A 17771-nucleotide genomic window follows, 5' to 3' on the forward strand; every position below is an offset into this window, starting at 1 on the left:
ATGATACCTGAGACAGTTAACTGATGGAGTATTGATAGCCATAAAAGTTGGTCCCAGGCCAGGCACAGTGGCTAAAGCCTGCAATCTCCACACCGAAGTGGGAGTATAGCTTGAAGCCAGGAGTTCAAGACAAGCCTGGGCAAGAACGTAACAAACACCTCATCTCCACAAAAATTTAAAAATTAGCTGGATATTGGGGCATGTACCTGTAGTTGCAGCTACTCAGGAAGGGGAGGCTAAGGCAAGAGGATTGAGCCAGGAGTTAGTGGCTGCACTGAGCCTTGATGGCACCACTGTACTCCAGCCTGTGTAACAAAGACAGACCCTGTCTCTTAATAAAAAAAGATTGATTCTAGAACTGTAGAAGAGATAGTTAAACAGCATGGGATATGAGGGAAATCCTCAGCAGTATTAATTTTGCATTCCAATTTCATGTTGACGTGATACAGACAATGACTTTTTGTTTTAAAGGCTTTTATCTTGAGAACATGGTGTCTGGAGTTAAAGGTATTGGCGTATTCCACACATCTGTACTATTCTTGAGTGTGATCGCTTAGGAATAAATATGATTTGAACTCATTCATGTTAAGAGAGGGTGTCCAATTGAGAACCAGGCAGATCCACCACCTACAGTAAAAAGGACCTTAAATTGGCTGAAGAAATTAGATCCCAAAGATTCTTGGTGAATTTTGAAGTCTTCATCAGTATATCCATATTAAAAGATGACAGAAACCAAAATAAAAGAATTATGGGCTGACAGGACAACTGAATTAAAATTAGCATTAGTTTCATTTAAAAGGGCTAACTTGAAGATCAGTCTTTTGAATCCAGCTCTTTAGAGGATCTAAAGTCACCTTGATGGACAGTGGAACAAATCACAACATGGAATTCCTTGAATAAAAATTTATTGACTTTAAATAATTTAGCCTAATGTTACATTTACACAATTTTTTTTAAAAAAAAACTCTTTACACTGTTTCTAAAACAAACAAACAAAAAGACAAGATGATTTCTTCTAGGAGCACTGGAGAATAGAAGAATATTTCAGTAAGAATAAGAAAATGTTGCGAAACATAGTGGCTAACGCCTGTAATCCTAGCACTTTGGGAGGCCAAGGCAAGAAGATTGCTTGAGCCCGTGAGTTCAAGACCAGCCTGAGCAACATGGCAAGACTCTATCTCTACAAAAAATTTAAAATATTAGCCAGGCATGGTGGTGCACCTGTAGTCCCAGCTACTTGGGAAACTGAGGTGGTGGGGGGGAATCGCTTGAGCCTGGGAGATTGAGGCTGCAGTGAGCTGTGATCTTGCCACTGAACTTTAGCCTGGTGACAGAGCAAAACACTGTCAAAAAAAAAAAAAAAAGAATAAGAAAATGACAGGGAGTTGAACTCTCAGTTCAAAGAATAGAGACCCAGAGAAGTTCCACAATAACATTAAAAGAGCCGATCTCTTCATATATACAACCATAAATCATTAATTTACAATAAAATTAAACTAAAAAAAAGAATGGATTTCTTGCAACTTCCTGACAGACAAAGCCCCAAATTTAATTTTGCAGATTATAGAATTAAAACATAACATACAACTTCATCAAGTCTTTCATGTTAAGATGAGGGTATTGGGAAGGAGGTAAACTCTTAGACATTCGGAATATTTGGGTGGACTCAGGCGAAGCTGGGAATCTTATACCCCCAAATTCCCTTGACCCTCCCTTGCCAGTGAAAACAGAACTCCTTCACTGTCTCAGAAAACTGGTTTCCCTGTTTAAACCTTTCCAAAGGCAGTAACCTTGCAAGAGGATGCCTGTTCTCCTGAAGACCCACCCCAACCATCCCTGCCTGCCTCCATAAACCAGTTCACTCCCAGAGTGCCTTGGGGAGAAAATTAAAATATGTGTTCCAAGTAGATAAGGCTTTACATACCAAAATAATTGCAAAATCTTGCAAGTTGTTATTAATAGGAACCTAGGAAATTTGTGGGAATGTATTGAAGTGTTAAAGGAATACGCAATGTAACACTGAATTGGGCAAATTTTACCAATATAAGGCTTTGACTAGAGATTCTGAGTTTAATGTTCAAAGCGGAGCAGCTGGAGGTAGCTCTAAGTATTTGCTTGATTAGTTCACTGAAGCCTAGACTGAGGACTGAGCGTGGTGATCACTTGGAAAGAAGGCATCTTGGTTCTAGTTCTATTTGAGATTAATTATTTAAATATTCAGAAATGATTTTTGAAATACAGAGGTAATATAAGATCATTATAACTAATAAAAGGTTATATAATATTTAGAAGTTATTTTATTTTATTTTTTGAGATGGAGACCAGCTCTGTTGCCCAGGCTGGAGTGCAGTGGTGCAATCTTGGTTCACTGCAACCTCCACCTCCCGGGTTCAAGCAATTCTCCTGCCTCAGCTTCCCGAGTAGCTGGGACTACAGGCGTGTGCCACCATGCTCGGCTAATTTTTGTATTTTTTTAGTAGAGACGAAGTTTCAGCATGTTGGCCAGGGTGGTCTTGAACTCCTGACCTCAGGTGATCCATCTGCCTCGGCCTCCCAAAGTGCTGAGATTACAGGCATGAGCCACCACGCCCGGCCTTTTCTTTTCTTTTTTAATAAAGAAGGGGTCTCATTGTGTTGCCCAGGCAGGTCTTGAACTCTTGGGCTCAAGCAATCGCCCCGCCTTGGCCTCCCAAAGTATTGGGATTACAGGTGTGAGCCACCATACCAAGCCATAAGTACTTTTTTGAAAAGTTGTGGGGTTTTTTGTTTGTTTTTGTTGTTGTTGTTTTCATTGTTGTTGTTGTTGTCGTTTTGATATGGAATGTTACTCTGTCGCCCAGGCTGGAGTTCATTGGCACAATCTCCACCCACGGCAACCTCCACCTCCCGGGTTCAAGCGATTCTCCTGACTCAGCCTCCTGAGTGGCTGGGATTACAGGCATGCACCACCATGCCCAGCTAATTTTATATTTTTAGTAGAGACAAGGTTTCTCCATGTTGGCCAGGCTGGTCTCAAACTCCTGACCTCAAGCGATTTGCCCACCTTGGCCTCCCAAAGTGCTGGGATTACAAGTGTGAGCCACTGCACCTGGCCCTCAAAATTGGTTCTAATCACATAGTGTTTAACATCACCCCAGCTTGCATAAATTAAGTGCTTAATAAAGATCATTGTTCATTTATCTTAGACACATTATTTGCCAGGAGAAAAATAAAGGATATCCTAGACACAGAATATTGAATGAATATGCAAAAAATAAGTAACAAGTGCAGCTCACTTTAACAATACGCTTTTTAAAATGTGCGTAAATTGAATTATTTAAAGTAAAATCAAGAGCTTTGGTTTAAAACAGAACTCTAGCAATCTTCTGTAACATAACGAGTTTTTTTTTTTTTTTTTTTTTTTTTTTTTTTTTTTTTGAGAAAGGGTCTCTCTTTGTTACCCAGGCTGGAGTGCAGTTGTGGGAACATGGCTCACTGCATCCTCAACCTCCCAGCCTCAGGTGATCCTCCCTACTGACTATAGGCATGCACCTCCATGCCTGGCTAATTTTTTTTTTTTTTTTTTTTGAGAAGGAGTCTCTCTCTGTCGCCCAGGCTGGAGTGCAGTGGCACGATCTTGGCTCACTGCAACCTCTGCCTCCTGGGTTCAAGCAATTCTCCTGCCTCAGTCTCCCGAGTAGCTGGGACTACAGGCACACGCCACCAAGTCTGGCTAATTTTTTGTATTTTGGTAGATACAGGGTTTCACCTTGTTGCCCAGGCTGTTCTCGAACTCCTGACCTCAGGATCCACCCGTCTCAGCCTCTTAAAGTGCTGGGATTACAGGCGTGAGCCACTGCACCTGGCCCATAATGAATTCTTAATATTATGTAACTATTCATGTTAAGACTTCCTGGTCACCTCCTTCAACAACTGGGAAACATCAGTTTTGGAACCCATAGTCATATCTAATAAAGGCACATTCTCTTGACTTGTCTTAGAAATAAAATAAAACGGTAATCAATACAAAGAATTGCTGTCTTTGGTCTCCATACTTTTTCATTTTTACAACAAACTTCTTATGCAAACCTCACAATATCAGTGTAAGAGTCAATTTTCATACTTTGACCCAACACTCTACCTTATAGGTACTCAATGAATATTTTTCTGAATGAACAAACATTTTAATTCATTAATTAGTTAATTAAGTAGTTCTAAACCTAAGATTATTCTGGGGTGCGGAAGGAACTAACATGAAAAATTTAGAGATATAAGCAGCCATATCAGTCTTTCCCTTTTTTTTGAACTTGCATCATTGGCTAATTAAGCACATCTTTTTTTGTTTGTTTGTTTTTAGTGTGTGTGACTCACTTTATTGCAATATTCATTTTATTGTGGAGTGGTCTGAAATTGACTGCAATATATTTGAGGTATGCCTGCATACAACAGCATTTCTATTTTTTCTTTTCTTTCTTTTTTTCTTTTTTTTTGAGACAGAGTCTCACTCTGTCGCTCAGGCTGGAGTGCAGTGGTGTCATCTTGGCTCCCTCCAACCTCCACGTCTAGGGTTCGAGCAATTCTCCTGCGTCAGCCTCCTGAATAGCTGAGACTACAGGTGTGCACTACCACGTTCAGCGAATTTTGGGGTTTGTGGGTTTTTTTTTTTTTGAGACGGAATCTCACTCTGTTGCCCAGGCTGGAGTGCAGTAGCGCGACCTCAGCTCACTGCAACCTCCACTTCCCGGGTTCAAGCGACCCTCCTGCCTCAGCCTCCTGAGTAGCTGGGACTACAGGCGCGAGCCACCATGCCCAGCTAATTTTTGTATTTTTTAGTAGAGACAGGGTTTCACCATGTTGACCAGAATGGTCTGGATCTCTTGACCTCATGATCCGCCTGCCTCGGCCTCCCAAAGGGCTGGGATTACAGGCGTGAGCCACCGCACCTGGCCATTTTTGTATTTTTAGTAGAGATAGGGTTTCACCATGTTGGCCAGGCTGGTCTTGAACTCCTCATCTCAAGCGATCCTCTCGCCTCAGCCTCCCAAAGTGCTCAGCTTACAGGTGTGAGCAACTGCACCCAGCCTAAACACATCATTCTTAAACTACCTGACCTTTCGGAACTAACAGTTGAAGCTAGGAATTCTCTATTTTGCCACTCTGTCTACAATCCTCCATTATCTACATAATATTGCAGCTCTTCCATTATATTGTGGAATGGCTGTGAAGTAGCACAAGGCTCAATGTCAAGTGTCCTCTAATACTCCATCGCACGACTAAACCCTATGTCACTTAGCAACATTTCCCTGCCCTGCTCTCGCAGCTCTTGTTGGGAAGCCTGCTCTGAGACGGTGGAACTTGGCAGGGGTGAAGGAAAATCCAGTGACTGATGCTTTATGTCCAGGAATTTTCAAAGCCTGTAGATGGCTTTTGGTTTTGGGTGGTGGTTTTTGTTTTTCTTTCTTACTTTTTTTCTTTACTAAAGGATTAGAATTTATAAATAATAGAGTGTACTGCACAATGGAAGATGCAGAACACAAACACGTTTAACTAGAATAGTATTCTTTAGCACTGGTGGTACCACACCTTTATTGCTAAAGACCTGTGTTGGGAAATGGGGACACTCCCCTTCTTACACTTCAGGTTACAGCCCTGTCCAGTTAAGCAATACACTACTTCACACTGGAGACCTTAATTTAAATGAGTTACAACTAACTTTTATGTAGGGCAGCAAGGTGCATGAAAAGGAAAACAAATGAGTACAAAGGATAAAAGAATCACTCCTTTCTTTTCTTTCCTTCTTTCTTTTTTTTTTTTTTTTTTTTTGAGACGGAGTCTCATTCTGTCGCCAAGGCTGGAGTGCAGTGGTACGATCTTGGCTCACTGCAACTTCTGCCTCCCGGGTTCAAACGATTCTCCTGCCTCAGCCTCCCAAGTAGCTGGGATTATAGGCACCTGCCATTATGCCCAGCTAATTTTTGTATTTTTGTAGAGATGGGATTTCACCATGTTGGCCAGGCTGGTCTTGAACTCCTGACCTCAGGTGATCCACCAGCCTCGGCCTCCCAAAGTGCTGGGATTACAGGAGTGAGCCACCAGGCTCAGCCCTTTCTTTCTTTTTTGAGTCAGAGTCTCGCTCTTTTGCCAAGGCTGGAGTGCGGTGGCGCGATCTCAGCTCACTGCAACCTCTGCCTCCCAGGTTGAAGTGAGAATCACTCCTTTCTATATAACACCTTGGTATAATTATAATTCTGAGGGGATAAAGCAAATACATAAACACTAGCCTATATGGACAAAGCTAAGCTAAAATTACTGCAAAACGTTGTTCACATAATTGCTTTCTTTAAAAAATTAAGCTACAAAATATCTATTGGTTAATCAATTAAAGTAGTAATTATAATAAATAGTCATATGTAATTAAATTCATAGTAAAATACTTAATTTTTTTTTTTTTGAGACTGAGTTTTGCTCTTGTTGCCCAGGCTGAAGTGCAATGGCGTGATCTCGGCTCACTGCAAACTCCGCCTCCTGGGTTCAAGTGATTTTCCTGCCTCAGACTCTGGAGTAGCTGACATTACAAGAGCCCACCACCACACCTGGCTAATTTTTGTATTTTTAGTAGAGACGGGGTTTCACCACGCTGGTCAGGCTGGTCTCAAACCCTTGACCTCAGGTGATCCACCCGCCTTGGCCTCCCAAAGTGCTGGGATTACAGGCGTGAGCCACCGTGCCTGGTCAATACTTGAATTTATATATATACATATATATATATATATATATATATATAAAATACATTAAGTTCTAGGGTACATGTGCACAACGTGTAGGTTTGTTACATATGTATACATGTGCCATGTTGGTGTGCTGCACCCATTAACTCATCATTTACATTAGGTGTATCTCCTAATGCTATCCCTCCCCCCTCCCCTCCATACTTGAATTTTTAACCACTCAAGGCAGAAATAATTTATTTCCTTTCATCCAAAATGATGATTTTTATTTTTCATCTACCTTTCTTTCATGAGTATTTAATAATTGTAAACAGTATAACCAATACTTATAAATAAATGCATGTTTTTATGATGTCAGAATTGAATTAAACATCATGTTTTCTTTTTTTCTTTTTTCATACTTCACAGAATAAAGTCATTTTTAAAAAGCTACTTTAAAAGTATATGTGTTGTGGCTGGGCACGGTGGCTCACATCTGTAATCCCAGCACTTTGGGAGGCCAAGGTGGGTGGATCACCTGAGGTCAGGAGTTCGAGACCAGCCTGGCCAACATGGTAAAACCCCCGTCTCTACTAAAATTAAAAAATTAGCCAGGCATGGTGGTGGGCGCCTGTAATCCCAGCTACTTGGGAGGCTGAGGCAGGAGAATCACCTGAACCTGGGATGCAGAGGTTGCAGTGAGCCAAGATTATGCCATTGCACTCCAGCCTGGGTGACAGAGAAGACTCTGTCTCCAAAAAAAAAAAAAAAGTATACGTGTCGTAACATGAACAGATACCAAAGTACCCATAAATATCTGATATGTGCCCATTTAAAAAAAGGTATCACTTTTACACTGGTGACAATAGAATATCCTCTTTAAATGTCTGTAATTCTTTTTTTTGTTTTTTGTTTTTTTTTTTGAGACAGAGTCTTGCTCTGTCACCCAGGCTGGAGTGCAATGGTGCAATCTCAGCTCACTGCAACCTCCGACTCCCAGGTCCAAGTGATTCTCCTGCCTCAGCCTCCCAGGTAGCTGGGATTATAGGCGCCCCCCACCCCACCACGCCCGGCTAATTTTTGTATTTTTAGTAGAGACAGAGTTTCACTATGCTGGCCAGGCTGGTCTCAAACTCCTGACCTCAGGTGATCCACCCGCCTCTGCCTCCCAAAGTGCTGGAATTACAGGTGTGAGCCACCGCACCCGGCCGAATGTTTGTAATTCTTACATTCTCTGGAATAAAATTCGTTAATTGAGTTTATATTGAAATGTAGCAACTCCTAGTTTCATAAATTTTATGTATGTAATATTTGAAGGATCCTGATTTTTTGCTTTCTTATTACATAGTGCTAAATACACAGTATATATGAGATTTTGCCGAGTTGAAAACTACAATTGTGGATTTCAAATAAATAATGCTAAACTAGTTATGTGGAAAATGAGAAGGTTAGGTTTATTTATAAATATCTGCTTGGGTAGATTATCTTCACATTCTCTAATTGCATGGCTTAAAGTTCTCTCTCTCTCTCTTTTTTTTTTTTTTTTTTTTTGAGAGAATTGTCCAGGCTGTTCTTGAATTCCTGGCCTTGTTGGATCCTCTGGCCTTGGCCTCCCCAAGTGCTAGGATTACAAGCATGAGCTACCATGCCTGGCCTATGTCAGCTTTTTAAGAACCTTGAGATCAAAGAAATAAATGAGAAATTTCTGAAAATTTCCATATGTACTTAAAACTCTGTAACTATATACTATATATTAAATCTACCAAAAAATTGATGGTTAGGAACCTGCAACCAGGATTTAATAGCCTTATTTTATAAAAGTATGCCAAAACAATTAGAAAAACATAGTTAATAGCTTTTAAACAAAATTTGCTTACAAATTATAGTTTGATACAATTATAAAGTAATAAATGGCATAAAGTTACATAGATTATGTATCACTTGGCTGACCATCTGGTGCCTTCCAAAGGCTGCCAAAACTGCTGCAAGCCAGGCTGAGGCTTGAAGAACCCCTGAATTCCTGCATCTAGAAGGATGCAGGTGTCTCTTGTCTAGGACATTTCAAGGAAATGTCTTCTCCCTATTTCCCTGCTCCTGATTTATACAGATTACAGGGAATCCATAGGATCTGGAGGCTGAGAGAAAGGTGCAAAAAGGTAGAGTGACAAAAATGGACTTTTAAAAACTGTTCCATCAGGTATTCTTTGGTTACAAGTAAAAGAAAGGTATCCTAACCCAACTTAAAAGGGGATGATCAGCCAGGCACAGTGATGCATGCCTGTAATCCCAACACTTTGAGAGGCCAAGGAGGGTGGATCACTTGAGTCCAGGAGTTGGAGACCAGCCCTGGCAACATAGCGAGACCCCAACTCCAAAAATAATTAAAAATTAGTCAAGCATGGTGGCACATGCCTGTAGCCCCAGCTACTCCGGAGGCTGCGGTAGGAGGATTAATTGAGCCTGGGAGGTTGAGGTTGCACTGAGCCATGCTTACAACACTGCACTCCAGCCTGGGCAACAGAGCGAGACCTTGTCTCAAAAAATAAATAAAAATTAATTAATTAAAAGGGGATGATCAGAAATCCAGAGGGGAAGATCACAGATCCCAAGTAGAAGTCACAGATGTCAAAGTTGTCAGACCACTACTCTCTCCACCTTTCTCTGGGATTGTACAGTTGCTGCGTCTGTTGACACATCCAGGCTATGGCTTATCTCTGATGACTGGATTTCCTCATTTATGAGCATGCATACATCAAAAAAAATGGCTGCCACTCCTCACACTACCTGACTCTCCAGCTCTGGTGTCCTCCACTGAGCTAGTTACTCAAAGTCGAAGTCTCTGGGTTCAAATTAGCAAGCAAAAGAATTGGATTGGTGCTCGTATAAGCGCACATATACTAAAATTGGACCAATACAGAGAAGATAAGCATAGTCACTACGCAAGGATGACACCCAGATTTGTGAGGCATCCCATGTTAAGGGGGGGAAAAGCATCTGAATGGGTTAGGTGTTCTCTGATCCCATCAGCTGTGGCTAGGGAGACAAGGTCTAACGGTAAGTAGCATAGCTGCCCCTGCCAAGGACTCTGTGGCAGGGAAGATTTTCTGAGATGGGGAAGTGGGTAGGGAGAAGACAATTAGTATCTCAAATTCCTAGACACCAAATAGGCTGAAATGGACTTTCTAAGTCGGACTTTTTCAGTCTCTGTCCCTCAAGTTGGAGGTTCAGGCTCTGGAGGGAAGAAGGGTCAGATCATATCAGCTAATTTTCCTTATTCCAAAAAAAGCAGGATTTGTGTGTGGCACATATAGCTTGGTTTATTAAAAATTTGAGTGGTCTGGCCAGGTACAGTGGCTCACGCCTGTAATCCTAGCACTTTGGGAGGCCAAGGCAGGTGGATCACTTGAGGTCAGGAGTTCAAGACCAGCCTGGCCAATATGGAGAAACCCCATCTCTACTAAAAATACAAAAATTAGTTGGGTGTAGTGGCGGGCGCCTGTAATCCCAGCTACTCGGGAGGCTGAGGCAGGATAATCACTTGAACCTGGGAGGCGGAGGTTGCGGTGAGCACAGATTGTTGCCACTGCACTTAAGCCTGGGCAACAAAGAGAGACTCTGTCTCAAAAAAATAAATAAATAACCAACTAAAACCTATGTCCAGATAACAGAATAGCTTTTGTTCTTCAGCTCCACATAAAAATATCACTATAGCCAGGCACAGTGACTCATGCCTGTAATCCCAACACTTTGGGAGGCCAAGGGGGCGGATCACCTGAGGTTGGGAGTTCTAGACCAGCCTGACCAACATGAATAAAGCCCATCTCTACTAAAAATACAAAATTAGCTGGGCGTGGTGGTGCATGCCTATAATCCCAGCTACTCGGGAGGTTGAGGCAGGAGAATCGCTTGAACCTGGGGAGGTGGAGATTGTGGAGAGCCAAGATTGTGCCATTGCATTCCAGCCTGGGCAACAAGTGAAACTCTGTCTCAAAAAAAAAAGTTATATATATATAGATGGTATATATATATATATATATATGGTATATATATATAGATGGTATATATATAGATGGTATATATAGATGGTATATATATAGATGGTATATATATATACAGATGGCATATATATATACAGATGGCATATATATAGATGGTATATATATAGATGGTGTATATATATATAGATGGTATATATATATATAGATGGTATATATAAACATATATATCACTATAGATTGATTGATTGAATTAGAGACAGGGTCTCGCTCTGTCACCCAGGCTGGAATGCAGTAGACTGATCATAGCTTACTATAGCCTAGAACTTCTGAACTCAAGCTGTCCTTCCCCCTCAGCTTCCCAAGTAGCTGGGACTACAGGCGCTTGCCACCAGGCCCCAATAACTTATTATTTTTTTTTTCTTTTTGGTAGAGACATGGTTTTGCTATGTTGCCCAGGCTGGTCTCAAACTCCTGGACTCGAGTGATCCTCCCATCTTGGCCTCCCAACGTGCTGGGATTACAACTGTGAGCCACCATGCCCAGACCACATAAAAATATCCCTAGAGGAGTGCGTCCCAGGCCCGCGCCGGCCAGGCCGTCCTGTTTCATCCCATCCCATCCTGCCGCAGCGCGCGCCAGCCATGAGCTCCACGCAGTTCAACAAGGACCCCTCGTACCGGCTGTCAGCCGAGATCAAGAACCGGCTCCTGTGCAAATATGACCCCCAGAAGGAGGTAGAGCTCCGCAGCTGGATCGAGGGACTCACCAGCCTCTCCATCGGCCCCGACTTCCAGAAGGGCCTGAAGGACGGGATTAGCTTATGGACACTCATGAACAAGCTACAGCCGGGCTCAGTCCTCAAGATCAACCGTTCCATGCAGAACTGGCACCAACTAGAAAACCTCTCCAATTTCATCAAGGCCGTGGTCAGCTACGGCATGAACACCATGGACCTGTTCGATGCCAACGACCTGTTTGAGAGTGGGAACATGACGCAGCTGCAGGTGTCTCTTCTCGCCCTGGTGAGTAAGGCCAAGACTAAGGGGCTGCAGAGCGGGGTGGACATCGGCCTTAAGTACTCGGAGAAGCAGGAGCCGAACTTCGACGACGCCACCATGAAGGCTGGCCAGTGCACCATCGGGCTGCAGATGGGCACCAACAAATGCACCAGCCAGTCGGGCATGACCGCGTACAGCACAAGGAGGCATCTCTACGACCCCAAGAACCACATCCTGCCCCCCATGGACCACTTAACCATCAGCCTCCAGATGGGTACAAACAAGTGTGCCAGCCAGGTGGGCATGACGGCTCCGGGACCCGGTTGACACCAAGCTGGGAACCGACAAGTGTGACAACTCCTCCATGTCGCTGCAGATGGGCTACACGCAGGGCGCCAAGCAAAGCGGCCAGGTCTTTGGCCTGGGCCGGCAGATACATGACCCCAAGTTCTGCCCAGAAGGCACAGTGGCCGACAGGGCTCCCTCAGGCGCGCAGGCTCGGGGGAGGTCCCTGAATATCCCCCTTACTACCAGGAGGAGGCTGGCTACTGAGGCTCCCAGCACGCTCTCTCCCCATATCGTCTCCCCGTCTGAGTTTCTGGGTTTTTCTGTGTTTTCATCTTTTATTTCTTAACCTGTTCAGTGCTGCCAATCAACCCAGGGTCTGTGAGTGGCGGTGTGGGATCAGGGAGGTCTTTTTTCCCCCTTGCCTTGGTCCTTCGCAGGACTGAGCCACCAGGCTGTGGGGTAAGGGGTCAAAGCCGTATCCCCATACGTGTAGGGTAAAGGTCCCTGCCGGCACGTCCAGGCTGTGGGCCGAGCAGTGCTGGGGAGAAGAGACCTGGGCTTGGAGGGACCCAGTCCCCGAAGGTTTCCGGTTCCCTTGTCTCTTCCCCATTGTGTCAGCCAATCAGTTTGTGGTTTCTGTACCCGCAAAAGTTTCAGGAAGTATTAACAAAAGAAAAATACTTTTTTTTCCCCCCCGAGGAATGGGGCGGGGACAGTGGAGAGGGTGCTGGGAAATGAGTGCCCTGGGAAAGGGGGCCTGGCCACAATGCTAAATATCTCAGGCTCCCAAGTGGCTGCATTTCCCTAGAACCAACAGACCTCAGACCCTCAGACCTGCCCTGGGGCCCGGTGAGGAAAGTGAGGCCCGTAGAAGGAAGTGGAATTCTGCGTTGTTGGGGCTAAGCCTGACTCCTTCTCCAAGCTAACCACCCCCTCCACTGTGGCCTCAGTAGGTTTTGTTGTTGTTGATGTTGTTGTTGTTGTTGCCCAGGCTGGAGTGCAGTGGTGCGATCTTGGCTCACTGCACCTCCACCTCCCTGGCTCAAGTGATTCTCCTGCTTCAGCCTCCCAAGTAGCTGGGACTATAGGTGCTCCATCACGCCTGGCTAATTTTTGTATTTTTATTAGAGATGGGGTTTCACCATGTTGGCCAGGCTGGTCTCAAACTCCCGGCCTCAGGTGATCCGCCCACCTTGGCCTCCCCAAGTGCTGGAATTACAGGCATGAGCCACCATGCCCAGCCCCTCAGTAGGTTTTAAGGAGCCTCCAGCCCTCCTTCTCCCCTTCTGGGCCAGACCAGCTATATTGCTCCGTCTCCCCTGGCCACACGCCCCACCGAGTACTGCACAGGGACCCCCACCCAGGGGCCCTACCCCATGAGATAATGTGAAATACGACTGTGGACCAAACGCAGTAAAACCTCTGTTGGTAAGAAGAAAAAGATATATATATATCCTGAGAGATAATATATTTATACTCATAGTTTATTGTTCCAATTATTCCAGCTTTTATCTTTCTCAAATAAGAAGAGTGCAGAATAAGCCATAAACAGAAGTTAAACAATTCTTTAATATTTTCATTCTATTGCCCTAATTATAATACCATTCTATGTGATTTAAAAAAACACACACACATACTGGGCAAGGTGACTCACGCCTGTAATCCCAGCACTTTGGGAGGCCAAGGTGGGAGGATCACCTGAGGTCAGGAGTTCGCGACCAACCTGCCCAACATGGTGAAACCCCGTCTCTACTAAAAATACAAAAATGAGCCAGGCTTGGTGGCGTGTGCCCGTAAGTCCCAGCTATTTGGGAGGCTGAGGTAGTAGAATCCCTTGAACACGGGAGGTGGAGGTTGCAGTGAGCCACGATCATGCCACTGCACTCCAGCCTGGGTGACAGAGCGAGACTCCATCTCAGAAAAAAAACAAAAACAAAACAAAACACACACACACACACACACAGAGAACAATCACATTTTACTTCTGATTTTTAAATTTGTGGTGATCCCTTGCTTTTATTAATTGGCTGGTCGGGTACAGTGGCTCAGGCCTGTAATCTCAGCACTTTGGGAGGTCAAGGCGGGTGGATCACTTGAGGTCAGGAGTTCATGCAACATGGTGAAACCCAGTCCCTACACAAAACACAAAAATTAGCCAGATGGGCTGGGCACGCTGGCTCACTCCTGTAATCCCAGCACTTTGGGAGGCCAAGGTGGGCGGATCACGAGGTCAGGAGATCGAGACCATCCTGGCTAACATGGTGAAACCTTGTCTCTACTAAAAACACAAAAAATTAGCCGGGCGTAGTGGCGGGCGCCTGTAGTCCCAGCTACTCAGGAGGCTGAGGCAGGAGAATGGCATGAACCCGGGAGGCAGAGCTTGCAGTGAGCCGAGATCATGCCACTGCACTCCAGCCTGGGTGACAGAGTGAGACTCCGTCTCAAAAAAAAAAAAAAAAAATTAGCCAGATGTAGTGGCGTGTGCCTGTGGTCCCAGCTACTCAGGAGGCTGAGGTGGGAGGATCACTTGAACCCAGAAGGCAGAGGTTGCACTGAGCCGAGATCATGCCACTGCACTCCAGCCTGGGCAACAGAGTGAGACTCCATCTCAAAAAATAAAATAATAAAATAAAATACGATAAAATAGGCCAGGCACGGTGGCTCATGCCTGTAATCCCAGCACTTTGGGGGGCCAAAGTGGATGGATCACCTGAGGTGAGGAGCTCGACACCAGCCTGGCCAACACAGTGAAACCCCATCTTTACTAAAAATACAAAAACTAACCAGGCGTGGTGGTACATGCCTGTGATCCCAGCTACTCAGGAGGCTGAGGCAGGAGAATTGCTTGAACCTGGGAGGCTGAGGTTGCAGTGAGCCAAGATTGCGCCACTGCACTCCAGCCACTTGCTCTTGCAACAGAGCGAGACTCCATCACACACACACAAAAAAGATTAAATAAAACAAAATGAAAAATAAAGTAATAATTTTTACTCAAAATGTTAAAGGTGTTGCTCCATTTTCTTTAATCTTCCAATGTTGCTGTTGAGAAGTTCAATGCATTCTGATTCTTTGTTCTTTGATTGTGACCTATTAAAGATTTAAAATCTTTTTTTTTTTTTTTTTTTTTTGAGATGGAGTCTCACTTTGTTACCCTGGCTGGAGTGCAGTGGCGTGATCTTGGCTCACTGCAACCTCCACCTCCCAGGTTCAAGTGATTCTCCCAGGAGTAGCTGAGACTACAGGCAGGTGCCACCATGCTTCGCTAATTTTTTTATTATATTGTAGAGATAGAGTCTCATTATGTTGCCCAGTCTCCAATTTTTAAAAAATCTCAGCAATCCTAGCTTTAATTTCCTAGCATTCTTTTTTGTTCTCTGAATTCTCCTTATTCATAGTATTCTGGTTTTGTGTGATTGTTCTGTTTTTTTTTTTTTTTTTAATGGATAGAGTGCTTTCTCTTATTTGTATGGGGTATAATGATGATCTTTTATCCTTGGAAGTTTCCTTCTACTTCCTGCATTATTTCTGTTTCCTCTGGTTTCCTTTTTTGCCTATTTACTTATTTTTTTTTTTTTTTTGAGACAGAGTTTTGCTTTGTTGCCCAGATTGGAGTGCAGTGTTGAGATCTGAGCTCATTGCAACCTCTACCTCCTGGGTTCAAGCAATTCTTATGCCTCAGCCTCCCAAGTAGCTGGGATTACCAGCTCGCATCACCACGCCTGGCTAATTTTTGTATTTTTAGTAGAGATGGTGAGGTTTCACCAAGTTGGCCAGCCTGGTCTTGAACACCTGGCCTCAAGTGATCTGCCTGCCTCGGCCTCCCAAACTGCTCGGATTACAGGCGTGAGCCACTGCACTCGGCCTATTTACTTTGATTTATCTTTCTCTCTCTTTAATGTTGAAGGCTCTCCTCAAATATCTGACATTAGTATTTAAGCTTGAAGCATTACAAACTGATTGCAGACTCTTGGCTTGTGGACTTGTGGTCCTCACGATAGGAAAACCAAGTTCAGTTTTTTGTTTGTTTGTTTGTTTTTGTTTGTTTGTTTTTAGACATAGTCTCACTCTGTCACCCAGGCTGGAGTGCAGTGGCGTGATCTCGGCTCACTGCAAGCTCTGCCTCCCGTGTTCACGCCATTCTCCTGCCTCAGCCTCCGGAGTAGCTGGGACTACAGGCACCAACCACCACGCCCGGCTAATTTTTTTGTATTTTTAGTAGAGACGGGGTTTCACTATGTTAGCCAGGATGATCTCGATCTCCTGATCTCGTGATCCGCCCGCCTTGGCCTCCCAAAGTGCTGGGATTACAGGCATGAGCCACCACGCCTGGCCCCCAAGTTCGTTTTTTTAAGTTGGAATGAGTCTCGATTGTAGATACATGTCTTTTACTTAGGGCTACTTCACTTCTACAAAGTAGAAGCTTCCTAACTCTGGGAAACATAAACCTGATTCTGCTTGCTTTTTTTTTTTTTTTTTAGACAGAGTCTCGCTCTGTCTCCCAGGCTGGAGTGAAGAGGCGCAATCTCAGCTCATTACAACCTCCACCTCCTGGGCTCAAGCAATTCTCCTGTCTCAGCCTCCTGAGTATCTGGGATCACAGGCGTCTGCCACCACACCTGGCTAATTTTTGTATTTTTAGTAGAGACGGGGTTTCACCATATTGGCCAGGCTGGTCTTGAACTCCTGACCTCAGGTGATCCATCCGCCTCGGCCTTCCAAAGTGCTGGGATTACAGGCATGAGCCACCATGCCCGGCCTGATTCTGCTTTCTATAATTACACATTAGACTTTGAGAAGGTAGGGTGTGTAGGGCTGATTTCTCCAAGAATTTATAAATTACATATTCTAAAGAACTTATTTCCCATAACACTTGACTTAAAAACTTACCATGAAACAAATGGCATCACCTGGAGCTTAAGAAGTTCATTGAAGGCCTGGTGAGAGACAATAGCCAAGAACAAATAAAGAGGGCAGAAGTCCAGGAATGTATTTCACATAGCCAACCAAAAAAACATGAAGGCCAAAAACAAAGCAAAACCAGTTACCACTAATCTTTTTTTTTTTTGAGACGGAGTTTCGCTCTTGTTGCCCAGGCTGGAGTGCAATGGTGTGATCTCTGCTCACTGCAACCTTCGCCTCCTGGGTTCAAGTGATTCTCCTGCCTCAGCCCCCCAAGTAGGTGGGATTACAGGTGTGCGCCACCACGTCCAGCTAATTTTGTATTTTTATTAGAGACGGGCCAGGCTGGTCTTGAACTCCTGATCTCAGGTGATCCGCCCGCCTTGGCCTCCCAAAGTGCTGGGATTACAGGTGTGAACCACCACACCCAGCCTCAGTTACCACTAATTTTAAGAAGATACACATTATAAATGACAAAAAAATTAAGAGTAAATAAAGCTTTTGTAAATATACAAAAGGAACCTGCACACTTCTCAAAAGTCCTTTTTAAAAAAATCTCTGCAGGAAGAACTAATTCCTCAGTGCGTCATTAAAGTGAACCAGTTAATGTTGATGAAGCTACAAATAATGGCTCAGTTGTAATACAGTGGTGAAGCATCTAATTCCCCCAAAAGACCAATAAATTATAAATGTTTTATACAAAAAAATCTTACTATGAGCAGTAAACTCAGTAATTGAATTTGTATAAATATTTGTCCTCAGAAAACATGGGCTTTTAAATTTCAATCTGACAGATGTTTTGAGATAGTGATTGGTGGAACCCCAATCATGGGGTCGGACCCCAACAATAGTGATTAATGGGACCCCTTAACTTTCTAACTTTGTGTACCAGTGGCCTAGAA

General features: G+C 44.0%; 1 non-coding gene and 1 pseudogene across 1 annotated transcript; both read left to right on the top strand.

The window, feature by feature from the left end:
- Window positions 1-9560: 9560 nt before the first annotated feature.
- Window positions 9561-9666, top strand: LOC112209589 (U6 spliceosomal RNA). Its single transcript, XR_002944425.1, has one exon. It is a non-coding gene; the product is annotated as a U6 spliceosomal RNA (small nuclear RNA).
- A 1659-nt stretch (window positions 9667-11325) lies between these two features.
- Window positions 11326-12264, top strand: LOC740844 (calponin-2-like; annotated as a pseudogene).
- Window positions 12265-17771: the final 5507 nt, after the last annotated feature.

Source organism: Pan troglodytes, chromosome 5 (genome assembly GCF_028858775.2).
Source record: "Pan troglodytes isolate AG18354 chromosome 5, NHGRI_mPanTro3-v2.0_pri, whole genome shotgun sequence".
Taxonomy (NCBI): domain Eukaryota; kingdom Metazoa; phylum Chordata; class Mammalia; order Primates; family Hominidae; genus Pan; species Pan troglodytes.